Source organism: Miscanthus floridulus, chromosome 6, assembly GCF_019320115.1.
Source record: "Miscanthus floridulus cultivar M001 chromosome 6, ASM1932011v1, whole genome shotgun sequence".
NCBI lineage: Eukaryota > Viridiplantae > Streptophyta > Magnoliopsida > Poales > Poaceae > Miscanthus > Miscanthus floridulus.
Genome location: NC_089585.1, coordinates 67,247,705 through 67,256,094, shown reverse-complemented (window position 1 = coordinate 67,256,094; position 8,390 = coordinate 67,247,705). Strand labels below are relative to the sequence as shown.

At 39.2% G+C, this 8,390-nt stretch overlaps 1 pseudogene; it reads left to right on the top strand.

Moving 5' to 3' along the window:
- The first annotated feature begins 1,417 nt into the window (after positions 1-1,417).
- Positions 1,418-3,640, top strand: LOC136460647 (uncharacterized; annotated as a pseudogene).
- Positions 3,641-8,390: the final 4,750 nt, after the last annotated feature.

The window sequence follows — 8,390 nt, the reverse complement described above, 5'->3', positions numbered from 1 at the left end:
GATAGGGTGAAGATAGCAAGGAAAGGGCTTCAAGGTACTAAGCGAATGTGAAGGGCAAGCGATGGCTTGGTGACCGAGGTACCATGGCTAAGGTGAAGAAGAGAGTACTTGCATTGAGTCGAGGTACTATTCAAGCTATGAGGAGTCATATTGTGTTGAGGATCAAATCATTAGTGGAAGTGACTTGAAGCCATGAAGGTGAACTCATATGTATGGAAATGGTTCAAGTCACATAATCAAGGTATAATGAGAATAAGGAAAACATATTCGATAATAGAAGCTTTTAATTGCCAAATGAAGTGGCAACTAGCTCAAAGGCATTTACATTCTTTTATGCTTTGAATTTGAGTTTAGGAAAAGCCATACTATAAAGAGGGATTCTAGTATAGTTGGTCAACTATGCAACCAGATGGTCAAAACTATAGATCTATATCCTCTTACCCAGCCAAAGCAGCTAGCCAAAAATCTCTAGATTCTACCTGTTTTGGCTAGGGCGGTAGTGCCGCCCATAAACGACCATTGGGACCCAAGAGGTATAAATACCATTTGGGCCGGCCCACAATGGAGATCCATCTTCTCCAACAGTTTAGTTCGAAACTGAATAGACTAAAGCTCACCTCTCTCTCCTCCATTGTTGCTCCTTCATCCCTCAAGCAAATCCTTGATTCCAACCATCCAAACTTGAGAGAAAAGGCAGCAAAATGTGATTGGAGAGAAGATCCACTGATTCCCAAAGTCTAAGAGCATTTGGTTCATGTTTGGCTAGAGGTTCTAGGGTTTGTTACTCTTAGAGCTTGCTCCTAGCCAGCTAGGCGTCGCCCTTATGCTTGCCAACTCATGTGGCAGCCTTGGAAGGTTTGTAACCTCATCCTGCAGCTAAGAAATTACCCCTCACTTCAAGAGTTCATTCTCTTGATTTGAGAATGAGGGCAAGGCAAGCCTTGGTGACAAGCCAATCCTTTTGTGGATGCCTCAACAACGTGGACTTAGGCAAGCCTTGGTGGTGAGCTGAACCATGGGATAATTTTTGTGTCTCGCGTGCTTCACTTTGTGTTCTTGCTGGTTCAGCTCTTTGCTAGCTGTTGTTAGGGTTTGGTAGCTCAATCCTCTCTTATGTGAGATTTCTGTGGTATCCCGTCTTCGAACTGGATTTTGTCTTTCTGTTGCAGGATTTAGCAGTTGAGAGGGTCAGGTTACTATCTGTGAAATCTCAATACTATCTGCTTTATTTTTGAAGAGCAGCAGTGCCGCCCTATGAGGCCGGTAGTGCCACCCTCTGTTCTAATAGAGTTTCAAGTTGAATTTTTACAGGCCTATTCACCCCCCCCCCTCTAGGCCTCCTAGGTGACATCAAGGTCCTTTCAATTGGTATCAGATCCTGGCTCTCAATTTTGGGCTTAATCGCCTTGAGAGAATGATGTCAACAAGTGAGGAGGTATCTCTAGAACTTTTACTTTTAGATGGCTCAAATTATACATCTTGGTCTGCTAGTGTGCTTGATGTTTTTAGGACCATGGGTCCTCAAATAGAGCAGATTGTAGATGTGAGCATTTCACCTCCTCATGATGATTTGATCTACCTATCTTGAGAGGAAGTGAAATGCTTACAACTCAATGCTCAAGCTGCTAATGTCTTATTTAGTGCTTTGAGTGAAGATGTACTTGATGCTATCATATTTGGAGATGGTAAACCACTTGGTGATGCTCATATCATTTGGACCACGCTCAAGGAGATGTATGGCAACTCCAAATGTGAAGAGAGCAACCTCTCATTGGAAAACCCACTTGAGGAATGCTCAACTTCATCGACAAATGATGAGCCTCAAGTGATTCTCTCAAAAGGCCTATTTGATCATGCCACATCCACTTCCTCGCCAACATATGACTTATTGGATGGTAATGAAATAGTTGGTGAGAACAATATTTTTACATGTGGTACTTCTACTTTCTTTAGTTCTTGTGAGACTAACATTTTGAAGGAAGAAGAATCTTGTGATCGGTGGAAGCCAAATGATGAATCCACCTTACCAAGAAGCTCAACTCTCTATACCACTTCACATATCAGTCTCATGGCAAAGAAAGAGAAGAAAGTGGCAAGTGAGAGTGAGAGTGAGAGTGACAGTGACAGTGGCAGTGATGATGATGAGATCAATCAACACCTTGCATGTCTAAGCAAGAAAGACAAGTTGATAGTGATCAAGTTCATAGAGAAGATTCAAGAGCAAGAAGAAGATCTCTACAAGCAAGAAGAGCTTCTCATTGAAAAGATCAAATGCTTGGAGAAGTTGACCAAAAAGCATGAAAAGCTTAAGTGCTCTCATGCTAGCTTGGTCCAAAGGTATGAAAACTTGTTAATTGAGCAAACTCATACTATTAACTCTCTATCTTGTGTTGCTAAATTAGAAGATCAGAATTATATGCTCAAAGACAAGTTGAAAAGGCTTACTAGCAAAAATAAGACTTTGCAAGAAAGTCATGATGGGCTTTTGTGCTCTCATGAGAAGCTTATGGAGTCTCATCTCATGCTAGAAGTGGCTCATGAGGTTGTGGTAACAACAGTAAAATCATACCAACCTCACACTCACAAATGCACATATACACAAGCTTCATCTATTTTATCATGTGCTAACAAGTGTTGCTCTCAAGCAAGCCAACCTTTCATTGAGCATGTAATTGTAGAAACTTGTGATGATTTCATTGCAAAAGAAAACGAACAGCTCAAGGAAAAAGTTGAAATGCTAAAAAGGGACTTGATTCAATGGAAGGGCAAGTGCAATGCTCAACCTTCTCAAGATAACCATGAAGACATGGTGAAGAAGCTTGAGAAGGGATCAACCGATGCATGCATCAAGCCTTATCAAAAGGGTTACAAGTCCAATAATGGCAAAGTGAAGGGGATACTTAAAGAAGTGCAATCTATCCAGAATGTAGTAGTTCAGCCAGCTACACAGACTGTGGTAGTGCCGCATCCCAAGGGCGACAGTGCTGCACCTGGATAGAATAGGAAAGTTCCCAAGGCCATCAAGGTGCAACGTCAATCAAAGAAGACTCTCATCACTTGCTTCAAGTGCAAGAAAGACGGTCACCATGTCAGAGATTGCCCCTTGAAGAAAGAAGAGAAGGGCATGAGCAAGATCCAAGAGAAGAAGAAGATGGCTCATGTCAAGTTCTCCAACATGGGACACAATGCTTCTATGTGTTCCAACAAGGTCGATGATCAAGCTACACTTCCAAAGAACAAGACAAGAAGAAGCAAGAGAAAGTGTTATGGTTGTCATGAGAAGGGACATGAAATTGGCTCATGTCCTAATAAGAAAAGTGAAGGCTTATCATCATCAACAAAGAGGTTCATTAGCAAGGTAGCAAGCAAAGTGCAAGAAGAGAAGGCTAGAAAGAACAAGAACCACCTATGCTACACTTGCAAAGGAAAGGGACATTTAAGTAAGGATTGTCCCATGGGTAACACTTCTAAGCTCAACTTGTCAATTGATTTAAATATGCATAGGAGGCCCAAAAATAACACTTGTGCTAGAAAGGTGATTAGTTCACCATGTGCTAGCACACAGGCCATTTGGGTGCCTAAGTCTCTTGTGACTAACCATAATGGACCCAACATAGTTTGGGTACCAAATTGTGCTTAGTAAGTGTTGTAGGTACTTGAAGATAATATGAAGCTTCGGGGTGCTTGAGCAAGTTGATTGAAAATATTCACTCAAGCTATCAATCAATTCATATTACATATTCTTATATGGTTGACCCAAAGATGAATCAATGGGAATACTTCAAACTTCATATTCACCTCGAGCAAGATCTTATTCATATTGAAGGATGTTGCTGCACAAATTTCCACTGATGTACTCCATCGACAAGGGCAGCACTCACCTACTGAAAATCAGTAGGGCGACAATGCCGCTCCTGAGGGTGGCAGTGCCGCCCCATCCACCTTAGCATTAGCTCCTTCAACTCCTACTCCACCACTTCAAGGGCTAAACTTGGAGCCTATCTTTGAACAAGAAGAAGCTAAAAGTCCAGAAGAAGAACAAGGAGGTGTTGAGCATCCAAGGCTATGTCAAACTATACAATGGGATCACCCCATTGACAACATCCTTAGGAGCATTTGAAAGGGGTAACAACTCATTTACATTTAGCAAATTTTTGTCAATATTACTCATTTGTTTTCTCTTTGGAACCTCTCAAGGTAGAACAAGCACTTGGAGATCCGGATTGGGTCATGGCCATGCAAGAAGAGCTCAACAACTTCGAGAGAAATCATGTGTGGAACTTGGTGGAAAGGCCCAATACCAATGCCATTGGTACCAAATGGGTCTTCCACAATAAGCAATCAAGAAAATGGCCATTGGTGATATAAGACCATAAGAAGTACATGCTACAAAAGTGGAAGCTCCTCAAGTTGCTGATGTACCAAATTCCACTGACAACTCTGATGCAGAGGTGCAGCACACCCCTATTGCAAATCAGCAGGATGGTAGTGCCACACCCAAGGGCGGCAGTGCCGTCCCTCCTACATAGTAGCAACTGACTCCACTCTAGTTCATGGACAAATCTACAACCTTCATATTTGCAAGATGAAGATGAAAAGACCACCTCATCCATTACAATCAAGAAGGGTGGTAACATCTAAATCTCAAGTGCAATTTATTTGAAACTAAACTCCTTTGTGTCTTGTGTAGCCACTTAGGATAATAGAAGCACTTGAGGATATTCATTGGTTGCTGGTCATAGAATAGAAATATGATCAAAATTGAATTGATCATCCACATCAAGCAACATAGGTGACTTGACTTTCCTTTGTGGACTTCAAACCAAGAAAAACAAGATGAAGCAAGTTTATCTGCGTGCACATTATGAGTTGGTTTGATGGATTTGGAATCTTGGTACACATTGGAGGATACAAGTAGATTTCAAAATGGCCAAGAATAAAGAATCAAGCTCAAGTCAAGTAAAGGGACATATTACTAACAAGTCAAGAACTTCCTACTTGATGGAATCTTTTCATATGTTAGATTGCCAAATTCTCATTCTCATCTTATGGGCATCTACATGCTATAATGGTTGTGAGTATCTCTTGGCATAGTTCAAATTGATTACACTATTGTTGCCATGACCTAGACATAGAGTGAAAATCTCAAGTTCTTAAATGAATAAAGTGCTATGTGAGAAATTCAAATACTTAGAGCACTTATAAAAGGAGACTTTAATCTATGGCTAGAGTTGTGAGACTAATCTTTCTCTCTAAGTGATTTATGTAGTCTCACTAAATGAGAATGTGTTTCTCAAATAGAGTGTGCTATTATATGAAGGCTATCAATCCAAAACCATGTGATGTATTTTCTCTCTAGCTAATTTGGATTAGATTTGTCTATGTTAGCCACTCACCATAATATGGGTTAAATTTGCCCTTTGGACTTAAATGACCAACCATGCACATTTACATTTCTATTCCACTCAAAAGAATGTGCATGAGACATCAAGGGAGATTTAGTCCATGTTATGAGGTTTCTTCATTTTGGTAACCCACTTGTCATCCACATATAAATGGTTACTAAATGGAAAACTAGTGCTTGTGTTACTAATGTCTTCTTGTGATTGAGCTTATTCATAGAAAATCAATAAGAAGATGTTGTGCTAATTTAATTCACAAGCTTAAAAGGTTATTCTTCACCTAAAGAAAGATGTTGCTGCTAAAGACCATTTAGATCAAAAGTTTCAGTTTCGCTTGAATCAAGTTTGAGGTTGATTTGAATAAGCTATACAAGAAGAATTCACAAGATTACGAGTGTTGATGAGAGAACTGAATGGATATAACATCTTGTATGTATTCTCAACTGAAATCACCTCAAAGATTGGATAGGAAAAGAAGAAGAATTATCGATCATCAAATCTGTAAAGAAAATTTCAAATCTAAGTTGACTACCTTCAAGCATGGATTTGGAGATTCAAATACTGATAAATTGACCTGAAACTTTGTGAGCATGCTATACACATCTAGTACTTGTTGTTGTACAATTGGTATGAAGATTGGTTTTGAAGAAAATCAGTTTTGAGTTGGTTTCTGTCAGCTTCAACAGTGCAGTTTTAGATTTGAGCAGTTCTGGTAGAAAATTATTTTCACAGACCAAATGAAGTTCAAATGAGCTAAATTTTTTAGAGAAGTAAGAGGACTCATAGATGAAGATCTCTATCAAATTTCATGCATATTGGGCTCGTGGTCTGAGAGCTATGGATTTCTTTTTCCTTTCTGAGGATGACAAAATCTGAAAACTGACTGAATGGAATTGGATTGCATTGTGGCAACAAGATTGAGTTAGCTCTCAAGTTGGTCATGAAGAATTAGTAAATATGAGAAATATAAATTTGGTCTATAGGAGTTTCAATGAAAGAAAAGAACTCACTCAAGGGTCCAAATAAGTTGTAATCAGAGTACAAGCAGCAGCAAGTGATTGCAACTAGTTGGAACAAGAAGTAATCAGCTGAGACTATTGAATTGCAAGCAGTTTCAAGGAGTTCAAATCAGTTGAAGTATAGTGCAAGTCACTCCCTTGACCTCATATTGTTAATGTGCTTAAGTGAACTTTGTGTACTCTTGTATGCACAAATTTAGGGGGAGCTTAGCCTATATCTTGTGGGATTATTGGTTTCTTTCAAGTGTTTGATGTGCAGTCACACACATGGGAAAAGGAGGATGGGTAGTTCCTTTGGATTCTCTAGGTGTTTCATAATTATTCTAGGAGGTCTCGGTCTTTATAAACCAAGTGCTCCTAGTTTAAATGTTGAATGTCCCAATCCTTTAAATGGACCTAGATTTGGATGAGATGGAGAAAATAATTGAAGAGTGGGCTTTCATTGCTATTTCTCTTCTCTAAGTGCTCATCAAGTACCTATGATCTATCCCATTGGTCTCCCAGGATCTTATCAACAAAGAGTGGTAACTCCTAGTTCATAACTTGCAAATTTCATGAATTTTACCTTTGCTCTCTGTGTGAGTTGCTCTAGGTAAAGAAAAAACTAGGAAACTAATATGGATCTTGGATGATCACAAGAGCTCAGTTTTACCACATTTCATCAAGTGAGAACTATAGCCATCCAAATCATTGAAGTCTCACCTATGATGGTCATATCGATGAAAATTTATGTGGTGATCTATCTACCTTGGTGGTGGTATGTTTTCTTGGCATAATTTCAATTGTTGCAAATTTATCATGCCTTTACCAAGATATAGGATGAACTTCCCTCGACTCTTAAACCGATTCTAGTGCATTTCACAAGTAATTCAAGCGCTTGATGCACATATTAAGGGGGAGCCCATCCTATGCCTTGTGTCTTTTAAGACTAACCTTTTCTTCTAGTGAATTTGTGTAGTCTCTTGCTGAGAATGAGTCTCTCATGAGTATGCTACATTGACTCAATCCAAATTGGTTATCTCTCATATTCATTTGGATTTTATTTTTATCTCTTAAGTAGCTACTTCTCCATAATATAGCTTAAATTCCCTTATTTGGACTTAATTGACCAAAAGTGCCTATGTTCTTGCCTTCCACATGTATATGTATGCACTATAAAAAAGGGAATTTAGTCTATGTTATAAGGTTTTGCAATTAGTGATCCACATGCCTTCCACATCCAAAATGATCACTAGTTGTGAAATTCTCTTGTGCAATTTAATGCTATCTCTTGTCTTTATGAGCATTTCCTAGGTGACATTATGAGATATGGGCATTCATTCCAATTGGCATCAACTAGTGAAGATCCTTTCAATAGAACAACACTCGCACTTGTTGATCTTTGGGATTTCTCTTGGTTGGGCTGAATAGCTCTCGAAACAAGCTTTCCAGAAAGTCCAAGATCACTAAAAACTGGAGTTCGGAGTAAAGAGATATGACATTTTCCGTGAGGTGACCTATGCTGTTTCTGAGAGCTGCGGCAGTGCCACGCATAAGGGTGGCAGTGCCACACCTGTATAGGTCTTGATGGCTAGTTTTTGAACTCCAATGGCTAGTTTTCGTTTTGGGTGTATATATACTCATCCCATGGCCCCTGGGCTAGCTGCTGACGACCAAAACATTACAAAGCCTTGTGAAGACTCTCTCAATTGGTGTCAAAATTATGAAGATCATATTTCAATTGGTATTGATTGATAATCTTTAACTTGGTATATTAAGAAATATGTCTTCAGCTGATATCTCAATATGACAACAAGAGCTAGCAATGGACTTTCAATTGATATCAAGCACAAGTTTATGATATCTCCTTGAAAATGATGACTGATGAGAGATGGGCACAAATGAAATTATCTTGCATAAAGAAGTACTAGTCCCATCAAAGCACTAAATCCTAAGTATTGAAATCATCTTCATGGTGGAGATTATGAGG